The 24,696-nt window shown below is 37.3% G+C and overlaps 1 protein-coding gene across 2 annotated transcripts in view; it reads right to left on the bottom strand.

The window, feature by feature from the left end:
* COL21A1 (collagen type XXI alpha 1 chain) overlaps window positions 1-24,696 on the bottom strand; it is a 203,008-nt gene that overhangs the window by 171,937 nt on the left and 6,375 nt on the right. Inside the window, exon 2 of one of the 2 annotated variants that reach the window (XM_082347146.1) lies at window positions 20,708-20,820. The exons of the other annotated variant lie outside the window; for it this stretch is intronic. The gene's annotated coding sequence lies outside the window, so the exon portion shown is untranslated. The remainder of the gene's footprint in view (window positions 1-20,707; window positions 20,821-24,696) is intronic. 2 annotated transcript variants of the gene reach the window in all.

The following is a 24,696-nucleotide window of genomic DNA, read 5'->3' as shown; positions in this document are numbered from 1 at the left end:
TTATTCCAATGAATATTTTGCTGATCTATCCACTGAATGGCACTTTATTATTTTTTTCTTGAGAAAACATTTATCGAGTACCTGATTTATTTAATACCTGATATTTATTGAAAGCCTGATAAGCACTAAGGTATTATGAAGATGTAGTAATCACATTTTAATCAAAGCACTTAACTGTGTAGAGGAAGTTATTATGAATACATCCTGTTTCTCCAATGAAATTAAGAGCTTTTAAGGTATGGGCTGATATGTATCATTTTTTTTTATTTTTAATAATACTACATAATACATAGTAAAGACTTAATGTGTTTACTGTTAAAATATTTGTTAATTTGTTCATTCAACAAACATTTATTGCCTGTCTGACTAATGATATAACACATGTACAGTGCATTACATGGCACCTGGCACACAGGGGAGTTCAATAAATGTCATGTTAGATGGTAAGATAAATAGCCAGCCATGACTTGTATCAATACTAGGCAAGGGGCACACAATAGGTGTACAAAGAAATGTGATGATGTAGAAACACAGAAAACAGTCTGGGGGAATCCAAGCAAATAACTAACACTAGTTAGCAGAGGGAACTCAGGGAACATGTGTGCAAGAAATGAGAGTCATCATCTCAGTATCAAAATACAAAGCAAGTTTAATATCACTGAGTAATGCTGTAATAGGGAAGAACAAGTCTGACTCCATATTAGATCTGTTCTGCTGCTTGTGCTTAGTCATGCTGGCTCTGCACCTTTTGTAAAAGAATGTTACCAATAGCCTGAAATATACAGGATAGCCTATTCTCAGGGCTCTGGCTTTTAAGGGTCCATTCATATAACGGTAAAAAGTTGCAGAAGAGAGAATAACTTTTGTCTCGTTGGAGGTTTGCAGGAACATTGTGACCTGACCTACATGGACAGCTGCAAGAACAAAGGATTCCTACACCAGGAAGGTTGCAACAACCAACCAGGCCTCTCCCTTACCTGGCCTTTAAAAGTGCTTTGCTGAAACCCTTCAGGGAGTTTGGGGCTTTGGGCAGCACGATCCACCTGTCTCCTTGCATGGCCCTGCAGTAAACCTTTCTCTGCTCCAAACTCCGACATTTCAATATTGTTAGGCCTCCCTGTGTGTCGGGAACACAAACTTGCTTTCGGTAACAATATCAGTGCTGTCTATGCTTACTCAACCTTACCTAAAATTTCTTAAAGACTCAAGGAAAACCATCAATCATTTTATGTTTTAGCTAGTAATAGTCTTGTATAACTAAGAAAAATGGAACATTTTATAGAGTCAGAAGGAACACAAGATGTTGTCCACACTCTGCTTGAACTTATTCAATAACAGGAAACTTGCTGCCTCCTAAACATCAATCTTTAGACAGTTCTAATTGCTACGAGGTTCTTCCTGATAGTTCCTGAATAATAGCTAACTTCACTGAGATCCTATAAGAACCAGGCAATGGACTAAGCAACTATATACATTACTTCACTTAATCCTACAAGCCCTTGAAGTAGCAACTATACTATTGGTTCTATTTACAATAGCACAGCATGTCTCACAGAGATTTTTAAAAACCTAGTCACACAAAGGGAGAACTAAAAGTTTGAGCAAAGTCCCTCTGAGGCCATATGGCCCCTGCTTTCTACCACACCCATCAATGCTGCATTTGAGGCAAAAGTCTGCCTCTTGTTAATTGATATGCTGTGGTTCCTCTTTATGCAGTAAATGCACTACTATTTATTTAGTCCAGGGTTTCTCAACTATTGACATTTGGGACCAGATGAGTCTTTAACATGGGGTCTGTCCTATGCATTTAAGATGTTTGCAGCATCCCTGGACTACTACCCACTGGATGCCAGTAGTACCCCCTCCCAAATGTGACAACTACAGGTGTTCCCAGACAGGGCTAGGGGACAAAATCAACCCCACTGAAAATCATCAATTTAGTCAATACAGTCTTGCCTCAAGGATTGGCACTTAGAAGACCTTGATGATTGAAACTGCATTTGAACTTTGTAAGTCTTAGATTTCATACTAGGAGTCAACCACCATGTTTATAATCCTTTGCCCAAAGAATAAAGCAATAAGGTAAAAACAACACTTTGTTTAAGACATTAAAAAGAATCTGTTGGTTAGCCTTTCTGTTTCAGACTTGACATAAGCTCTATTCTTTTACTATCAGGGTTTCTAGGGTTTTGCTTGTATTTCAGAATCAAATGTTCTTAAAACAGTAGATACGATATTTCAAAAAATAATAATAATTTAAAAGGAAATAAAGAAACCTACCACACACAGTTCCATCGCTTGTATTTGCTTTTCATTTTTTGACCATGAACAAGAGAGTCCTTTTAAAATTGAAAGTATTTTCCTTCTATTTTATTCTGGTTTCACAGACAACTAATTGTAAAACATTATGATAATGATGCCTGTAAGAATTTTTTTTATTCTTCACTCATATGATAATGGTGGTTATATTTTTCATGTTTCTCAATCCATACATCTGCAAAGCTCTAAGATATCATGCCTAGAATAAAATTGTTATATTATCTGAGTCTCTAGTATATTTAAAGAGTATAATACAAAAGAGGTACTGCTTCTCTATGGAGTAAAGTTTAAGGCATGTAATCCATCTCTGTGATGAAATGCAGATTTCTCCTTGGAAGACGTATTTAAATCAGTTGGGTAGGATAGTACTAAACAAAAATTCATCTGATTACATTTAAGGTTCAGAAAAAATCGTGTACAAAAAGATTCTCTGGCTTTGAGCCTAGAGGATTTTTGTGTGATTGTCAATTGGATATATTTTCGTTAAGTTTAAGCCCATATTTTTTTTTCAAAAAAAGGGACTCTGAGAGGTTTTGGAGGAATTTCAAAGTGGATCACACAGATTAGAGCTCCCAGATTTCAAAAAACTAAGCTTACTTGATGACTTTAGCAATGGTAGGTGAGTGAACTACAGTAATTCTATGTCCTTTCCTTTTTCCATCCTTTGCATTTTTGTTCTAATACCAAAGAGATCCCACGTGAGTGGCTCATATTTTTATTATTTATTTATTTATTTATTTATTACTTTTTTATTTTTTATAATTTATTTTTGAGAGCTTTTTTTTGTTTTGTTTTTTTGCCACACTGCATGGCATGTGGAACTTCCCCAACCAGGGATCGAACCCGTGCCCCCCTGCAGTGGAAGCGCAGAGTCTTAACCACTGGACCACCAGGGAAGTCCTTTATTTTTTATTAAATGCTGAGAAGGTACATATTGAGGAGAGACATATCCTTGGTCTATTCAGAATAAAAAACTGTTGCAATCCCTAGCTAAGCTATGGTGCAGCCAGTCATCTCTGGCGTAAACAGTAGTCCTACCAATATTACTTTCCATGATAATCAATCCATGTATTAGTTGTGTTCATTTGAAGAAGGGCTGATGGTGACAGTAACATTGTGGAAGGGAGGACAGTAACATGTTTTCTTCTATACTCTTTGCTTCTTTAATTATCATCTTGATTTTATCTTTCCCTTTCCACTGAAGTGTATAAGTGTCCTCCATGAAGGCAATATGAATGAAAAGGCCTGTAATTTCTTATTTCATATTTTTATTCATGCTTTATTTGGACGTGATAGGCAGTAGTCTTTATTCTATAACATGCTTTGCAGAAACACTGGTTTATTTGCTTTTCCAAGAAACTAAATCATTAAATTTTAACATAAAATTATATGAAATTCTTCTAGGAATTTAGGTACTAGGTTTATGTCATTTTCTGTATATGTTGGCAAACAAAGTGCATTAAAATTTTCTGGAGGCCACCAGTAAATGGTTTCTGGTACAGTTATTACATTGGTTTTCACAGGCAAAGGAATAATTCTAATTTCAAAAACTCTATAACATTTTTAATCAGTGTAAAACTATAGTTGCATAATGTATTCATGGTAAACTACCTTTAAATCAAAGATACTCGGGAATATGATATCATTAGCTAATTCCAGAGTAACAAAATGCACCATGGTTCTTCTGGACAATCATCAAAAACATTTCCACCTGATCAGAACTAAATTAATTGATATATATTAAAATTTTGAATTTTAATTTTCAACTGTAAAGCACTGAAAGACAATTCTGCATGTTGTTTCTGTGCCTCTTGAATCAGCTTTTGTTCAGACTATTTCCAAGGATGCTGGGAATATCCCAAATAGCCTTGGGTGATAGATAGTATCTCCCTCCTGAGATGTGGGATTTGTTTCCTGACTGGTTTAGTAAAGATGATTTCTTCCTCCAGTACAAATGTTAGGCAAGTTTTCTAGCATCCTTTTTATTAAAAGTATTTCTTAAGTTCAGAGTTCCTCAGCTGTGGCATAAACCACTGTGTAAGCAGCATCTACCTGGGTCCCTCCACATGGCTCTCATGGGACTCAGGGGACCAAGAGGAACCAATGCAAATATGAAGCTCATACTGTCTGCTGTGTTGTAAATAATAAAGTCCTTTATCTCTGACCCAAGAGTCTCCAGTCTGCCAATCTGAAACTATGGCAGACTAACTTCTTAGATTGCATGTAGGGTAAAATCTCAGACTCTTCACAATTTTTGATGTAAGCAGAGTAGACACACAATAATTATTGGTTAAAGAGGCCAAATTACTGTGTCTAACTGAACTCCATTATTTATTATGTAGATTTACAATTTTCTTTAGCAAAGTTATACATTACAGTCTATACTTTTAGGCACAATTAAAACAAAATATACTGATTATTTTAATATTTTTCATTTTGATATCTACACACTTTATTTCAATAAGTGACTGGTACTTAACAAGTCTCAATCTCTTTGGAACATGGTAGACATAAACAAAAAAATCATATTTAATACTCAAAAAAAGGATTGTGTTTCTAAAAATCAGCAGATTTGACCGAATCAAAGCATAAAAACAGTTGACACAATGGGCTGTTGTTTTCCTAACACTGCTCTATTTTACCAAGTCCTTTACTGGAAAAAACACATCAGGATGAGCCATTTGATGAAAATAATGACATATTATTGATAGATTTCATTTGTACAACTATGCTGAAATGTTATAGTTAGACAGTATCCCATTCTATGTAACTCCAGTATTTAAATAAATGTATTTAACAAAAAATAGTGCTTTAAACATCACGGCTAGTGAACCAAATCACGCCAACCACTTTTCCTAACTCTCTCGGAACTGACAATGATGGAGGATAGCAGGCTCTTGAGTAAGACACCATGCAACGTAAATTATAGCATAACACAACTACTGAAGCCAATAAACAGAGAAAAAAAGACAAAATCCTGACCCTCCAGGATTTTTTTTCCTCAAAACTCCAAAAATGATCATTCTAACCAGTAAATTCGTTTAAACACCACTGACTCCTTCGAAGCCACAATTTAAATTTTCTCCCCAGAAAACCCTTAAAAGATTCCATTTTCCTTTAACGTTATGCAAGTTACAATAAGGCTGCTATTCAAGCAAACATCTTCCTCTGTACTAAATGACCATTTCTTTAAATCATTTTGAAACCCTGAGCTGACGAGAAACTATCTCATCACTGGGTCAACTGATCACTATTGGTTCAGAACACCTGCCGTTGAGTGAGGCAATGACTCAAAGTTTCTGAAACCCTTTACAGAGCTTCACTTTCAGCAGTTGCTATTGGTTCATCAAGTAAGGAAACTGGAAAGCTTTAAGTAGCTAAGTTCTCTGCTCAAGTACAGAGAGAACCTACAGTAATTGGTAGAATGCGGGCAACAAAAACCTACTCTGATCACAGAGCCCTGGCACTTGGCTGCCTCAAGTTGCCAGTTGGGAGAATTTTCAGCTTGTTCCTGGCCAAAGGAGGTATTGTTTTCAGGTACTTAATGAAAAGAAAATCAACTACATTATACAAGAATCTGGTCAAGACTAAGCACAAAAAGACCTTTTTTTAAAAAAGGACTTCAGATGGTAAGAAGAGATCACTAATATGAATCACAGGCAAAATTTTGAAAACTTTAAATATATTCATGGCTTTTAATGTTCAAATACATTAATCATTTAACAGAACACCTTATATTTTTCAAGGTGTATATACTTATACAAGTTAGCGTCAGTATTATGCCTGCTATTTTGTGCTTTTTTCTGTCATATTTTAAATACTCTTCCCAAGAATAGACAGAGTACAAATACTAAACAGAATTGTTTATACAATACAAATACTAAACAGAATTGTTTAAAGAATCCATATGTCTTGACTTTTACTTTTCAAACCCAACATCCAAAAAGTTACCAATTGTTAATTCACTCACCAAATAGAAAAATACTGAAATGATCAAGCATAGCAGAATACCCAACTGGGTAGCTTCAGTCAAGTCTACACCAAGATCAGTCACTTTTATTCCCTCACCTGGAATAATAGTAATGTCATATTATTTCTTTCTAGAAACTAGAGAAAGATAACTTCCTACTAAATTTCCCTCATCCTTGAATTTACATGGATGCATCTACTAAATGATTCCACTTTTCAAGAGATAAGTATTTGTCCTTCTCCTTCATAATCCTGGAGGAGAAAAGACAACTACTAGGAAATGTTTTAACTGCTTTCTGAATTAAAACAATATAAAATAAACCAGTTCCTCAATTATTTTGATGTTATCTGGCTTTTCAGGACAGAATTCATTGGGGATGTTGAGAATATAAACAACACCAAAATGTTAGCCTTCCAGTCTAACCAGCAGACTTGCTAACCAGCAGGTCTGCTTTGAGTCACATTGTATTCAGAAAACCCCATTTTCCTAACTTAATTTAGCTTGAATTGTTTTTGTGATGGTGTTCGTTGGTTTCCTTTGCTTTTATGGAATAACGTACTGCTTGGTATCTCTACTATTGCAGTTTATATGAAAATCAGATGCTCTTCACATTCACGAAGTACAGAACAAGGTGTCAAAGCTAAATTAGGCAAGATTTAAGTTAGTATTGAGAATGAAACTTTTTAAAAAAATTTATTGGAGTATAGTTGATTTACAATGTTGTGTTACTTTCTGCTGTACAGCAAAGTGAATCAGTTATACATATACATATATCCCCTCTTTCTTAGAGAATGAAAATTTGATGAGATATCAGACATGAAAATGGGTCATTGAGAAAAACTGAGAAACATTTTCTGGGGAGATTTTTTTTTTAAGGAGACAAGATTCTCATCCCTGTGGGATGGCTTCAAACAGTTGAATGGGCTCTGAATCACCCAAGGGCTTTTCCAAGCCTATAATGGTGACATGGAGGGTCTTCAAAGAAACTAAGGGAGCAAATTTCTCAATAACTAAAAGCAGAATGCAGTTCCAGATCACCAAAACTCTGCAACGCTCGTTTTGTGACCTTGACTCAGAGCCACTGGGATGTACCAGGAAACCACAATGCTTGGCAGATACACATTTCATGTGCAAACGTTTACCAGATGTGCAGTTCATCCTATCCATGCTGAGCAATAGAAACAAAAGTGAATTTGCTGCGTAATCTGACATGCCAGCTCCTCCGTGAGCCAGCAGGTGATAGGTCTGGTCTCACATTTAAGGTCTGAATTTTGAGCAGAGAGAACTTCTTAAGCCCCACCCCCACCCCTAATTAAAACCAATCCCATATGCTTGTTAAGCTTGAAATTCCACCAAGAAAGACTTATTTTTGTAGATTAAGAATTCTACTCTTGTTAAAATGGAAATTCCCTTGGGAGACATAAACTGTTAATCAGTTATTTATACTTCAGTGTAAATGAATTTTAAATCCTGTCTTGACAGCTGGTTTTGATAAGGAGAACACATGAAGTTTGGTTGTTTGGATTGTAAGAGAGAGGGAAAAAAAAATCTTCAGAAGATAAAAGTTAATAAATGAATAACTCCCTTACCACTATTATTCATCTATTCATTCAACAATATTTATGGCCACCCCATTTCAGGCAATGGGGCATTCATCCTAAGCATTGGGGATACAAAGATGGAAAAGCACAATTAATGGCCTTTAAAAATGTAGGGTTCACCTCCTACATTGTTGGTGGGAATGTATATTGGTGCAGCCACTATGGAAAACAGTATGGAGGTTCCTCAAAAAACTAAAAATAGAGTTGCCATATGATCCAGCAATCCCACTCCTGGGCACATAGCCAGACAAAACTATAATTCAAAAAGATACATGCACCCTTATGTTCATAGCAGCATTATTCACAATAGCCAAGATATGGAAACAACCTAAATGTCCAACAAAAGATGAATGGATAAAGAAGATATGGTACATATATACAACAAAATACTACTCAGCCATAAAAAAAGAATGAAATAATGCCATTTGCAGCAACATGGACGGACCTCGAGACTGTCATACTAAGCAAAAAGTAAATCAGAAAGAGAAAGACAAATACTATACGATATCACTTATATATGGAATCTAAAATACGACACAAATGAACATATCTATGAAACAGAAACAGACGACAGACATAGACAACAGACTTGTGGATGCCAAGGGGGAGGAGGGGAGGGGAGGGAGAGATGCACAGGGAGTTTGGGATTAGCAGATGCAAACTCTCATACATAGAATGGATAAACAACAAGGTTCTATTGTATAGCATAGGGAACTATATTCAGTATCCTGCGATAAATCATAATGGAAAAGAATATGAAAAAGAATGTACATATATATGTATAGCTGAGTCACTTTGCTGTACAGCTGAAATTAACACATTGTAAATCAACTATACTTCAATAAAATTTTTTAAAAACGTAGGGTTCAGTGGAAAGACGTCAACTATGCAGTTGCCATAGAAGAGGAGAGATGTTAATGGAGGTGTAGGTAAGGCACCAGGGGAGCTCAGAGAAATGAAGACCTAACTCCACCTGGGAGGGGAGATGGGAAAGCCTTCCAGAAGGAGGTAAAGTCTGACCTGTGACTTGAGGGAGAACCAGGGATTTGTAGGTAACCTTAGGAGGAGAGGAAGATAGTACCTGATTATGCCTGGAAAACAATTAAAGAGCAGGATGCGCTCAGTGAAACAGCTTTCCTAGAGTAAGATTTCTGGAGTGAAGTACTTGTAGGGGATGAGGGGCAATGTTTTCATCAGCTCTGGCTGCTATTACAAAATTTCAGAGACTGGGGGGCTTAAACAACAGACACTTATTTCCTCACAGTTCTGGAGGCTGGAGGTCCGAGATGAGGGGCCAGCATGGTGGGTTCCGTTGAGACCCCTCTGTAGGTGGGCTGCCATCTTGCTGGCTGTGTGTGTGTTCGGTGGTGGGGTACCAGCTCTCTGGTGTTTCTTCATTTAAGAGTACAAATCCTATGATCTCACCCTTATGTCCTCATATAACCTAAATTCTCTCTTTTTAGTGGCCCTACCTCCAAATACAGGTAAGGGCTTTAACATGTGAATTTGGAGAAGACACAATGCAGTCCACAGCAGGCGGTGAGGGCAATGAATAACAGTGATGGAGAGGGTCCTCAAGAAACAATCCATAGGGCTTCCCTGGTGGCGCAGTGGTCTAGAATCTGCCTGCCAATACAGGGGACACGGGTTCGAGCCCTGGTCTGGGAAGATCCCACATGCCGCGGAGCAACTAGGCCCGTGAGCCACAACTACTGAGCCTGCGCGTCTGGAGCCTGTGCTCCGCAACGAGAGGGCGCGATAGTGAGAGGCCCGTGCACCGCGATGAAGAGTGGCCCCGGCTTGCCACAACTAGAGAAAGCCCTTGAACAGAAACGACGACCCAACACAGCCAAAAATAAATAAATAAATAAATTAATTAATTTTTTTAAAAAAGAAAGAAAGAAACAATCCATGAAAGCCCTTTTAAATCAAGTGAAGAGCAATGGATTTTGTCTTTAAAGCTCTTTCTGGGATTCTACAGAGAGATTTTCAGTAGACATAGTCTGGTTCACATTTTAGGAAGTTCACTGCAGCAGCAAAAGAGAGAATGATGTACAAGAAAACAGAAAGGCCTCTGCGGTCAGGAGGGCCTGAGGCAGGATGTGGGGTGGGACTGGAGTTGAGAGAAATTCAGGAGTTGTGATAGGCCATGTGCTGGATCATATCCGTGTGGAGGGGAGAAATGAGAATGACCCCGCCTCTGGTCCTTCCTAAGCGAAAGAACTCAGAAGCAGAACCAAATTGTTTGCTGGGAGAAGGAGGAGAGGAAATAAAAAGCTTCTCAATTTTTAGAAAGTTAAGTATAAACTTCATATGAGGTACGTACATATGGAACTGTTCACTTGACAGCTAATATGTGGACCCACTATGTGCCAGGAGTGGGATTATGAGAAGATGCAATTGACACAAAGCAGCATTTGCGGGTGCGGGTCCTACTCTGGCTTACTATTTGCTGTTGGGTGCCCAGAGCTGAGATTTTAGTACATTGAAACTCTGTATTAAACCAAACTAAAATGTCTAAGAGTATAAGAATAACTTAATAAACCCTGGTTCATCTATAGGATGGATATACACATATACAGAGGCATGATATTTGTGTATTCCAAGAATATTTAATGACATAAAAAAAAAAACAGTAAGAGAAAAAACAAAATACAAAACTACATAGTAAGCTAATTTTGTAAATATATGCATATATATATATATCTTTCATAAAAATGTCAAAATTGTTTTCTAGGTAGTAGCATCATGATTATGTAACTTTTTTATTATGTTTTCCCAATTTTTCTATAAAGAACACATATTGTTTTAAAATCCGAAATAATTAACTTATTTTTAAACTTCTATATGTTTTTAGGCAAAGTTAATATTTCAAACGGAGGTTCTTTTCCACCAGCAGAACACGTAATTGAATTATCATCTACTGAACAGGAAAGGTTAAGCTACGCTGAATAGCAAATATATCCAAAAACTGTAGTGCCTTTTAACAACAAAGGTTTATATTTTGCTCATATTTTATGTCCACTGGGGGCTGGCTACAGGCTCTACTCCACATTATTCATTTTCAGACCCCTTCTAAGGAGCATGGCCATTTTCCATGACAGAGGTAAAGAGCTCTGGGGGGTCTCGAACCAGCAATTAAATGTTCCAGTCCAGAAACATATGTTGATTTCCACTGAACTCATTGACCAGAACTAACATTGGGTCAGGAGATGTCAACCGATCATGTACCCGAAATATATTTGGCAAACAAAGTTAATAATAATCACAAATTCATCATCCCCCCAAAAAAGAAAATTATGGAGGACTTTTACAGCAGTTATTCAAACTGCAAACCATGATCCATCAGTCAATGGTGAAAACAATTTAGTGGGTCATTACCAGTGTTTTTTTAATAGAATGAATGGAAGAGGAAATGTCAGAACATCATACATGTAGAAAAGGTAGATATTTATCATGAAACATTTGGTATACATCTATCAAATAATACAGATGTGCCACAATATAAAATATCTTCCTATGGGTCCTGTAAAAAAAAGTTTTAAAGCCATTGTTCTATGGAGCCCCAACTAAGCCAATACATAGAAACATAATAATATCCACACTGGGCTCCTTTAATCCAATGTTCTATGACTACCATGGAAGACTGAGGGAAACATGGTATTACATCCATAGTATCAATCTCAAAGAACTGAGTCCAAGTTTTACTCTTTCTTTAATATAATGTTCTCTCAATAATAAATCAATTAAGAAATACCATAAAGGGTGGGGGAGGAAAGGATTGGAAGTTTGGGATTAGCAGATGCAAACTATTATATATAGGAGGGATAAACAACAAGGTCCTACCTTATAGCACAGGGAACTATATTCAATATCCTGTGATAAACCATAATGGAAAAGAATATAAAAAAGAATGTGTATATATTTATAACTGAATCACTTTTCTATACAGCAGAAATTAACACAACATTGTAAATCAACTATACTTCAATAAAATTTTTAAAAAATGAAATGCCATCATGAAGTGACATATTTTTAGCACCTTCCAAGGTTTAAGAATTCCATGACTTTTTATTTCTCCTAAAATAAAAAATTTCAAACTTCAAAAGATTTTCCTTAATTCTACAGAGCCTAATTATATTGGTGAGGAATATATACAATTCTTATATTAATTTAAATGGCACCCTTGACCAAGATGAATGGTAATAAAAATTATTTTACTTTGTATTGCTATTACCTTATTGTCAAGTATGATTTTTATCAGGCTTACTTATGTTTTGATGTTTAAGGGCAGAGCACATATTTCAAAATTGCAAAATAACTACTGTATCTCACTCCTTGTCACAGACTTAATATTCCCAATTTCCAATATTCTACTTTTTATCTTCAACTAAGAAAATACAAATGTGAAATATGCACATTCTATGTGTTTGTTTATGGAGGAAATGAAGTATTTATCTATTTCGTTTCAAATTTCTACTTTCCAAAATGAGTTCATCTTAATTCTTACTTTCTATCTTCCATGTGAAATGTTTGTAAGTACTTATTTGAATGCAAGATTTTCAACAAATTTCAGTGTTTCCTTACCCTTTTCCCCAAATACACTGTCATGCTCTTTTCCTATGTACCCTTCACAGCACTGCCAGTCCAAAAGCCAGCCTTTTGTTTCTATGAGGGAAATGACTGCTAAACAGCTAAGAATAACAAATAAATATCTCATGCAGTACAATCTTCTTTTACTTCCCAGACGGCTCCACTACCTCACTAGGTATGCCAGAGATGTTTCCTGAGGAAAAAAAAGAGCCAACGTGAACAATCTACCATCCTGACATTCAAGGGAACCAAATAAAACATGATTAGCTGCATTAAAAGAATGGAAAATGAAAAGCCCATCCTCAAAAATACACTAGTGTGCAATTTTTTACCATATAAAAGGAAGCTCTGGCATGGAAAATGATGAACATCTGCATTTGCCAATTAAAGAAGCATTATATTGAGTTCAATAACAATAACTTGTTTAAAAGTGATGAGTCAACAATACTCAGTTCCTTCCGGGCCTTATTCAGCTAGGTGTGGGGGAAAAGGGATTGTACTGGCAGCTGGACCATCTGCATCCCAGACCCAGCAAGGCCACAAAGACACCATAGGAATCTGGGCAAGAAAACAAGGCTGGCTGGACTTCAGTATCTCCTCTATCAAACTAGAGGGGAAGAGAGGAGTGAGCTAGAGAATCTCTTCCATTTCAAATTGGCCACGGTTCTGTTCTCTTAAATAATTTATCGAATTATTTATTCCATTAAATACAAGGTTAACAATTAGCTTCTTAAAACAAATCCCCCCAAAAGGTTATTTCTTTCCATTATTCCAAACTGAATCTACTAGATCTAATATACTCTGAATGTTCTCTAAGTTAGTATTTTGTAATCAAAATTAGCATACCTATTTCTATTACATTCAAAGAGCTCCAAAGATATGCACAATGTCACTGATCATTCTCTTTCCATGAAAGTTTTTTTCGTTATTGCTAAGTTATCAGACCAAAAAAGAATCCCTTGAAAATGGTCATCCTTTTAAATAAATGACAAGTATTACACAAATCCAGCTGAATGCTTGCAGTAGGGTTTTGAATCCTAAAATGTGTCATTTCTTAAACTAGTTTACATTGTTCTCCTCAACACACACACACACACACACACACACACACACACACACGTTAGCAAACAAATACCACAGTCGAATTTTGATTTTCTGCCAACTGGGATGGCAGAGAGAACTAGTCTGGATATTCTTCGATGGCAGAGAGTGGGGGGTGTGGGTGGAGGATGTGCAATTGGGCATTGAAATGTGTTTTATTCTTACAGTTTAATAAAACTATGCCTGGTATTCTGGAAAGTGACAATACTGTACCTCAAATTGAGTAAATATGAAAACTTCCTCGGGAAAAACCAACCCAAGAGAACTAGAAAACGTTCTACTTTGTAAATATTTTGGTCCACAACTTGGCAAACGAGAACAGTGTGCAATGTTTAAAAAGATATCTTTAAATCCCTGTTATGTGAGACGAGTGTGTGTGTGACGTTATGTGTGACGAATTATAGGAGGTGACATTGTCATTAAATACTTACAAAAAATTCTTGCAGAAAGGAGCCCTAAAAGGTATCATAATACCCGAACTCAAGATAGTATCATTACTATCAAATTTGCCATCTACAATGCAAGAAACTCATGAGGTGGGAAAATCTCATACCTCTTTGTTCACTCCCAAAATGGTTGGTTACAATCTCTTATACAGACTTCCAAATTCCATGGTGAAAGCAGAAACAGCTGCACTGGACTTTGTTCCTGCTGGAAAACTGACATTTCTCTAGCAAGTGCCAAGTGCAGACTCAGAATTACAATATGTCAGACATTGTTCAAAAGGAGATGTTCTTCTTTTTCTATAGCATCCAAATGCTGTTCACGAGAAATTGCAAATGATATCGCTAAAGCCATATCACCCAAGAGCCCAAAGGAGCAATTATGGCTATCCAGATATTGCTTGGTCCAGAATGTTCACTTCAGAGAGGAAGTAATAAACCAGGTGCCAAAATGACTTTTGTTCCTTTCCACAATTACAGGTACTTTAAAATATTGTCAGAGTAACACTGGAAGTGACCTTTTCAGAACCCCATTGCCTATATTGCTGGGGAGGTCAGAGGAACAGCGTTGCTCAGAGCTGGAAGAAAAAGGATTCTCAGAGCAGGAGGAGGAAGAACACCCTGACCGAGATGGATACCTCTCAGACTGAGGAAGTGATTTGTGCAGATGAGGAAGAACATGGCCTCTTGGACATTATGCAGCTCTCTTCCTTTGGATCCCTGGGAAGCCATGAGTCTGGGCTCTTGGATTGGATGGGCAGAACCAGTCTCAGTTAGGTGTGCCACGAACAAACCCAGGAGGAACAGGAAATAGCCATGTCCAGATGACATGGCACCAGTATGTTGCCCAACCCACAATCATTAGCAGTAAGCTACAGTAAACAGAAAAAAAAACCAGTACGGTAGTAAACACAAAACTGCAAACACAAAGATGTGAGCAATAAAAACCAGCACTGTGGAGGAAGCCCACAAACTCAGCAGATGTAGTAACTAACACCCATAGAAAGAGTTAATAACAGTCTGAAGAAGACAGACTAGCTTAAATGCCATTCATATATTTAGAGATATGTGTAAGAATATTTGAATATGAATATTAATATATTCAGAGATGTATGTGAAAATAATTGAAGAAGGAAGTAGCTAGATGGAAAACCAAGCTGAAGAATTCTACCAGACCACAATGCAAAGGATACAGATCTTACAAAATATTAAAAAAGAGTTTTCAGAAGGAAAAAATATACAATGACACATAAGTAGAAATAATGGAAGAAAAGGTAAAATAAAAGCTTTCAGAGCTAAATAAAATTTGAATCTTCAGATTGAGAGGGTCTCACAATCACCAAATTGCTTGAATGGGGAGGAAAAAGACCTTTTATACAAATATTGGTGAAAAATCATAATTCAAAGGAAAAAGCAAAACATCCTAAGAGGTTCTGTAAGGCTGAGTGGTAGGGGGCAGGAATGGGGAGGATATCTAAAAGGAATAAAATTCAGCTTTCTAGAGCCTTCTTATCACAAAAGTGAAGCTAAACAATAATGGATCAAAATCTTCAAAGTTCTGAAGGAAATAGTTTTTGTTGTTGTTGTTTGTTTTTTGTTTTGTTTATTGGAATACAGTTGCTTTCAATGTTGTGTTAGTTTCTGCTGTACCTGAAGGAAATAGGCTTGGACTTAACCAAAGAAACTTTCATTTTTGAATATTTTGAACATTTGAACTCTTCAAAACTCTACTGTCTATTCACTCTCTTCAAAAAAATTACAAGAAGATAAAACAAAGAGCTAAATGTGGGATAGAAATTTTTTTTAAATCAACAAAATTTGCTGGCCTCCGCTAACCATTCCTTCAAAATAAACTTCAGTCTAAAATCGTTACCGGAAAAATATTAATAACATTCTGGAAATAAAACACAAGCCCTCAAACTGGGAGCTGGTTGTGGAATGGGGTTGGAGGGCAGTGAAGGTGATAAAAATCATGTAAATAGAACAAGTAAGTTATCTTGGGGGTGGGGGATAGATACCAACTAGCTATTAGTAGGAAAATACAAGTTTTAATTGATATAAAGAAATGTAATAGTAATCACTATTATATAAATAAGAATGTAACTTACAGAAATAACTGGTAGAGGAAGAAAATGAAGTAAAATTAATTCCAAACAAAGAAGGAAAAACTAAGAGTAACAATTATAATAAAGAATAAGAAAGCATGTTAAACATGGAAAATATAAAGATGCAGAGAAAGAGTTGAAACATATTAGCAATCATAACAAAATTCAATGAGTTACATTTGACTCTTTCGATTTCAGAAATATTTCAGATTGTGGACTTTCTTTAAGTCCACCTATATACTTCTTACAAGAAACCCACCTAAAATTCAGTGACAGAAAATGTTGATAATAAAGAGGCAGAAAAATAATTCACTAGGCAAATGCTAATAAAACTAAATAGGGGCTTCCCTGGTGGCGCAGTAGTTGAGAATCTGCCTGCCAATGCAGGCGACACGGGTTCAAGCCCTGGTCTGGGAAGATCCCACATGCAGCAGAGCAACTAGGCCCGTGAGCCACAACTACTGAGCCTGCGTGTCTGGAGCCTGTGCTCCGCAACAAGAGAGGCCGCGATAGTGAAAGGCCCGCCCACCGAGATGAAGAGTGGCCCCCACTTGCCGCAACTAGAGAAATCCCTAGCACAGAAACGAAGACCCAACACAGCCAAAAATAAATAAAATTAAAACTAAATAGGTATACAACGTAAAATAGAATTGAAGGCAAAAAAGTATTAAACAGGGCCAAGAAAGGAGTATTTCATATTTATAAAAGATCCATTTCCTAAGAAATAAGTTCTAAAACTGTATCCATTTTTCTCTGAATATTTTGACATGAACATTTCTGTATATAAATTTGTTTACTATTTTCTACCTATTATATCTAAAGACATGTTTACTGTTAAACATCATTTTTAATGCTGTTGCATAATCAATGCAAATATCAACCTTCTCTCTAGTACTGAACATTTTGGATATTTTCTATATCTTATACAAATAGTACAATAATAAACACTTCTAGAGATACTTTTTCTAAAAAAAAGAAAAGAAAGAAAGAAAGATAAAGAGGCAGTGAAATTGATAACCCAACTGACAGATCCACCAACCAACTGAACCTCAGACTCTCAGACCCTCAGGCCATCAGACAGAAAGAGAAATGGATGCTGGTTACATGGGAACTGAGTGATATTGTCCAGCTCAACGCAGACACTTTTGAGGAGCTTGGAACCACAACATGCACACCAACCAGTCCACAGTTAATGCCAGACTCTGCTCTCCCCTATTAAATGTATCATCTCTGTGAATGAGTTGACAATAACCTGAATAATGTGTTACAAACCTTTGTCTTCCCTCTCAGTATTTCTTTTAATAGGAATACCAACTCCATAAAATAAACACAAGGCAAATGTTAGGGAAGAAGAGCTCTCTAACTTAGGTGTTTTTTTTTAATTTTGTTATCAAAGTATAGTTTATTTACAATATCATGTTAGTTTTAGGTATACAACACAGAGATTCAGATATACAGACAGATATAGATATAGGTATAGATAACTTCAGATTCTCTTCCATTATAGGTTATTACAAAATATTGAGTATAGTTCTCCATGCTGTACAGTAGGTCTTTGTTGGTGATCTATTTTTATAGTAGTGTGTATCTGTTAATCCCAACCTCTGATTTATCCCTCTCCCCACCCCCCTTTCCCCTTTGTAGCTCAGGTATTAAAGTGAGGTACAATGATAGCCTAGAACCATCTGGAAGGTCATATTTGGAATTCACAATGGCCCACAGAAAACTTTCCACAGCTCCTCCGGTGCGTCCTCATACCTACCCTCCTTCTTCTGTATATTCAAAATCCCTTCCCCTTCACAGATTCAGAGATGGCCAGGACTGAATATTTCTAAAATTGGAGGAACACAAATCTTTGTACTTTTACTTGGAGGATATTCCGCAAATTAATTAGCACTTGAATAATAGAGCCACAAGTGTTTTCCAAGTGCGGTACTTAGCGGGGAAACGTGCATTCACACTGACATATTAAGTATTCTCTTTAATGAAGGAATATTTTGTAGCAATGAAACTGTAATGGTAACTAGAAAGGCAGAAAGGTTATGTTTCTCTGCTTAAATCTGCCCCTTCTTGATTCTTCCCTACTGTTTTCCATTGACAATACATTGCAAGCAATTATTATACACGTCTTACAGCTTCAAAAGCTCATCATTCATTTTTTTCTAAAATTCAGTAAAATTGTGCTTACATCCTCATCACCAATGGAAATGCTCACCTGAATATCAATGATCTCCTTATCTCCCAAATGAATGGCTTCCCTCACCCACGCCCCATACCCTGCTCCTTTATCTCCCTCTGTTTAAGATCATACCCTCCACAAGAGTTATTCTTCTTTGAGATAATCAATGCTTTTACAGTGCCCTTGGCAATTTTTCTTCAGTTATCTCTTAAAAGATAGCCCTTGTCTTGATTGGTCTTCTTCTTCTGGACTTTTTCTTTTTGGCCTGTGATTAACAGATCTGTGCTCAGCCAATTGGCCACTGCCCCTTGCCCAGAAACAAAGACACCCTCACTGCTTCAGTGACCGCTTTCTATGGAAGGGCTCCAGGCCCCACGTACCAAAATATCTCATTTCCTACTCTCCCCACTCTAAGCCCTCCCTCCCCATCAAGCTCCTTAAACAAGCCATACCCATTCCCAGTTCTAAGCCTCTTTCACAACATATCTTAATTTGTGAAATATAAACCAGTGCTCAGGGCCTGAGTAATAAACATCAGGAACTTACAGAAAGGAGAAAAGAAATACCTCTGAAGGTCAAGAGCACATATGCCTCTGGTAAACCCCCAAGGCTGAGGGTTTAAAACAGTTGTGAGCTGGCAGGAAGCAGTGCTGCCCTGCCATCTTTTCTGGCCGCCCTGTGCCCGAGCTGGGTGGTTGATGCCCTGGTTTTTCTGGTTGTTAGATATTCTAAGCCTCACTCCTGTCTGTGAGCACTTACTTACAAAAACTTACAAAAGGAATGAGTCCTAAACATTACACGATGTTTGTCAAGTGCCAAGAATAAATGACATCAAACAGACCTGCACTTTTTTCATTTCATTGTTTTAATTTTTTTAAAATTTTATTGGAGTATATTTGATTTACAATGTTGTGTTAGTTTCAGGTGTACAGCATAGTGATTCAGTTATACATATGCATATATTCATTCCTTTTCAGATTCTTTTCCCATATAGGTTATTATAGAAGACTGAGTAGAGTTCCCTGTGCTGTACAGTATGACCTGTAGAATACTATACTTAATGGTATTTCAAAAGTAAAAGCACATAAATGTAATCTGGATATAAGACTTATCAAATGGCTCCCCCATGGAGAGTAACAGCAGATGCAGGAGGTTTCTAGTGAGATGTTTTAGAATTCTGGCATGTGCCCTGTCCAGTCTATTGGTTATTCACAATTCAAGCGAGGAAAATGATGACCTGCAAATCAAATTTCTAGACAAAGCAAAGCTGAGAAAGATCTCTAACTGACTGAATGAAAGCCTGTGGATAAGATCTCACCTGGATAAATAATGGGACAACGGCAATAAGACAAAATTCAAAAGAAACACATAAAAATCCTGGGATCCAAAATCTGGATTGTGGAATGTTTAAAAGGAATCTGTTGGCCTAACAGCAGGAGGGCTGAGGAGACAAAAAGTCCTTAGCTAATGATAAACTGAAGTTATTAGTGTGAGCTGGCTGCCAGAAATTAGTTTGGGCTACAGGGAGAAAAGAACAGGGCTACACCCTTTCTACTCAGCAACCAATGGCCAGAAAGAATCAAAACTCAGTGTGTCCAGGGAAGGCCGACCAGACTGGAGATCATGTGCTCATCAGTTTTGTTATAGGGAGAGGTTAACGCATCAAGCATCATTGGTATAAACAACATTTGTATTATAAACAACAATTACTTGTAAGATAATTTCCAGCCCTATGATTTATGTTGACTATGGTGTGTGTGTAAACTAAACCACATTTCAAGAGCAGCTTCAAGCCACACATCTTCCATGAAGCAAATCATCACAAAAACAGACCATATCTTCCAAGGTGCCTACCTCCACTATTAGACCATTTGGAGCTCAGTTACAGAGTCTTATTTGCTCCCCAAAATTATATTTGAAATAGTCCATTTCCCAACCGTATCATAAGCAACCTGGGACCATGGCCAACCTCAGTCTACTCGGTACCCAGGGAGCCATTGAAATTTAACTTGCTGACTCATCACTTTTATCCCATATAGCATAAAATCAACGTTTTTACAGTTATCAACAGCTCCTTGTGATGGTGATGAGATGAAAGACACAGTAACAGCTTCCTTGGGAGTTCTTGTTTCCCCTCTGCCCTCCTGATATATCAAAATTCCTTATTTTGCATTTAAAACTTCCCAACTCCCTAATGAAGACAATGGTTATAGAAACTGAAACCCATTCTTGCTGCTTTTGCGGAAAATAAAATACACCGTCTTCCCTTTTGCCTTAGCACATATCAATAGGCAGCTCTGAGAAAGTGGAAATCCCAGGAGAAAGATTTTGAAGGAAAAAAAAAAGTCAAAATTTGAAATTCTCTAGAGTCTAGAGTAATAGTAGCAAAGTCTTACAGTCTGGAGAAGCAGGGCTATGTCTCCTCTTCAATGCATTTTGGGAAGATTGCAGTCCTGTAACAACCGGATTCCTTGAAGACACTGTCTTGAGTAAAGCAGATTGGCCTTGCCTAAGGATTGGCAATATGAAAACAATGAAAGAAAGGAAAAGGAAAAAGTTTCTTCTTGCAGCTACCTTTATGATATGTGCTCATCTTTGGGGAAAAACTGGAAGAGGGGAGAAAGGGGAAAGCATGCACACATTTATTTTTAAATTAAAGTCATTAGTATTCATATCAAGCTTGAAAATATGAAATCATAATTGCTTCACTAGTCTTACTTAGACTGCTTTAGGCCCAAAGATCTAAAACATGGTAGGTTACTAGAAGGAAGATGTGGAATTCAACTTGGCAGCCTTATCTGAGACAACGTAGAAACATTTAAAATGCACAAACTCATTGCCCTACTCAAGCTTAGCATTTAATGAAGTAATAGGTCTGGCCAAAAAGTGTCCGATGTGAAATTACACTATCCAGCTAAAAATTAAAATTATTTCGAGGCACAGTTAAGGAAACACAGATGCACAAATGGCTCTCAATATCCTATATTGGTAACTGGCCAGACATTCATTTAATTAACTAATTGAGAAGAATCAGAGCTCAAAAATGTTTACACTTTTTTCCAGGGCTCTGACACGTGTAGTCTAAAAATAATCGAGTCTGATTTTCCCAGTATCTCCATAACTTCCTTCTGTCAAACCTCAGTCAATTCAATTCAGTTCATCATGGTTTTTTGCTTAGTTTAGTTTTTGGATTGGTAGACTATGTGCCTAGTCTAAACACTTTGTAGAAACTTACTGATGCACATTATATATGTAAAATTCATCGCAGTTTTGAGGAAAACATAGATCCAACCAGGGACCCTAATAATAAACCTTCAGATTAGTGGGTGTGGGAGCAATTAACATATGAAGTCAACCACTTCACCCCTCTTTAAGCACTCTACTGTGAGCAGCATTGGACTAGGGTTAGGAGCTCTGTGGTATAACAACCAACCCTGACATACCAAGCAGTCATGGGGAAATTTACAAACAGAATGTGTCATTTTTTGTTGCATCCCTAGGATCTAGATTAATCTATAGAAAGAGCTGGAGAAACTGTTTGCCAGACGGATGAATTAATGCATATCCTATACAGATGCACCAGAGTCTGGGCTGCAGCTGCACAAAGGCCCCTGGTTGAGGAGGCAAATGGGTACTGAAACTCAGGGCTGCCTCTGCCCAGAGACAAAGCGATCTTCTGATTTTCCCAGAGCCTAAGACAGACAATCCAGGGTCCTGACCAAAGAGACCTCTACAACTGCTAAAATCCAGGAGCTCATGAAAAACCACCTGCAGCTGCAAGACAGACCTGAGGACACCCTCAACCCCCCACAACAATTGCAGTGACCAGGGACCGTGCCATATGGCAAAGGGTGCCAGACTCCCAGACTCCAGAATCAACACTTAGAGTCATAGGAGTTGCTCTCCAAAGCCTCTATCATCGCCCCTAGCACACTGCTAGCTTCAGGAGATACCCTCCCCTGCATCTCCCAGCACAAGTAGAGAAGGGTAAAAATCTGGATTTGCCTCTCCTCCATGACCCAGGCTACCCAGAGGACAGCCTCATCTGAAGAAGCAACCCACTTTCCACAAGGTAGATATCCAAATCACACGTGTGAACAAGCTTAGAAGTAAGGAGAATACTTATGATAATAACTAATTTGAGCAAATTTGAGGACTTTTACCTGCCAGGCACTATACTAAAGGGTTCATGTGCATTATTCCATTTACTCCTCCTGACCACAGTATGTAGAAGGTCCTATGATCCTCTCTTGACAGATGGGCAAATTAAGCTTTAAAAGGTTAAAAACCATGCACAAGGTCACACAGGTGCTAAGTGTCAGGGCCACGACTACATAACGCCCACCCCAATCTCAGCTATAATCTTCAATGGCTTTAAGGTATTAGAGTACATAATATTCTTTTGGCATTCACAAGGAGTAATAAAGTGATGTTCTGATTTTAAGAAAAATTACTTGTGTCATTTTAGCCAGATTTTACTATCTGTTATTAGTGTGTCTGGTATTTCAAAGTACATCTGGCACAACATGTACTTTGTGAATTACAGGAACATAAATGAATCACACTGTAACATCATTCTCTCTCATTTGTATAGGAATTCAAAATTACCATTTCATATGTTTCCTTCTACAAGGCATGTAGTTATGCATTTATCATTGCATTATAAATGTAATACATATGTATTAAAAAATAGAGAAAACAAAGAAAAGCAGGAAAGAAAATATCTATCATGCTACCTCCCAAACGCAACTGTTAACATTTTGGGAAACATGCAATTTTGAGCTCAAAAATATAATTTGATTACTCATATAAACATGATTCCCCTTACAAAACTCATAATTAAGAATCAGAAATTTTTTTTCAAGTGTTGAAAAGACCAATGAATATTTTTTACATAATTCCCACATGGAGGCCAAAAAATTTTTGTTTAGGCCTCATGAAAAGGAAAATACAATTTTCTTGCAATAAAAAGATGTTATTTCATTATTTCTCATTCACAGCAACGTCCATCTTCAGTGAACATTCAAGAACATTGTTATAGGAATTTTAGGAATGAATGCTATATTTCTCAGGAGACTAATTTCCTAAAGGATGCTACTCCACATTGATTTAAACTCTGGGCACAGATGCTCTAATCTGCCATTCTTTACATGTTCCATGATGGTCTCCAATGGTGCTTTTCACCAAGAAAAAGAAAAATATGTGAACAGCAAAATGAAATAAGACTTTACAATCACACCTTCCCAGCTCTCTCTTACTGCAGGCTTTTCTGATAAGCTACCAACTTAGTAAGTTGGTGGTGGGCTGGAATGAGAAACCAGGTTTCCCATTTCCTGGTCCATAGCCTTCTTGGAAATAATGAGGGTGTCTATTTATTTAGTACTTCATATATAAATGCTATTCTACCATACTGTTACTCATACGGTAGAACAGAAATGACACATAACTTAGGTTGTGGGTACTTCCTTGCTCACATTCCACACTGACATGCTTGCTGCCACTAAATATATAGGAGTTTGAATAACGTTCCATGTGCCTCCACATCCCATCAAGAGCTCTGAATCCCACCTTTTCTTTTCACCTCTGCTCCCTCCTCATTCCAAAGGGACCTAAGTAGGAAATGCCTAGACCATTCTAGCTGACAGTTACCATGGCATCACTGCACCCCACAGTGCATCTTTCATTCTCTCTCATTTCAAACCAGAGGTGCTGTTTAACAAGTGATTTGAACAGGGAATGAAAAGCGAAGGAACTGTGAAAGGATGGAAAGGCAAACTGTCCGAGGGAAAGGGGGAGTTACTACAGGGAGGTAACGGAGTTGCCTGCCTTCTCAGGATCGTGGGTGTTTCTCTTCTCTGCAGTGCCTCTCTCTGGGATAACCTCTCCACTTCTTGCCAAGATACAAATTCAAGTCATACTCATCTGCCGATGGAGACTTAGGTTGCTTCCATGTCTTGGCTATTGTAAATAGTGTTGCTATGAACATTGCGGTGCATGTATCAATGGATAAAGAAGATGTGGTATATATACACAATGGAGTATTACTCAGCCATAAAAAAGAATGTAATAATGCCATTTGCAGCAACATGGTTGGCCCTAGAGATTGTCATACTAAGTGAAGTAAGACAGCAAAAGAAAAATATCATATGATATCCCTTACATGTGAATTCTTAAAAAAATGATACAAATGGACTTATTTTACAAAACAGAAATAGGCCCACAGACATAGAAAACAAACTTATGACTACCAAAGGGGAAAGGGGGGGAGGGATAAATTAGGAGTTTGGGATTAACAGATACACACTACTATATATAAAATGAACAACAAGGATTTACTGTATAGCACAGGGAACTATACTCAATATCTTGTAATAACCTATAATGG

Source organism: Balaenoptera borealis (assembly GCF_965194805.1).
Source record: "Balaenoptera borealis genome assembly, chromosome: 12".
Lineage (NCBI taxonomy): Eukaryota > Metazoa > Chordata > Mammalia > Artiodactyla > Balaenopteridae > Balaenoptera > Balaenoptera borealis.
Note: the sequence above shows the minus strand (reverse complement) of the source record. Positions and strands in the feature narration are given on the sequence as shown.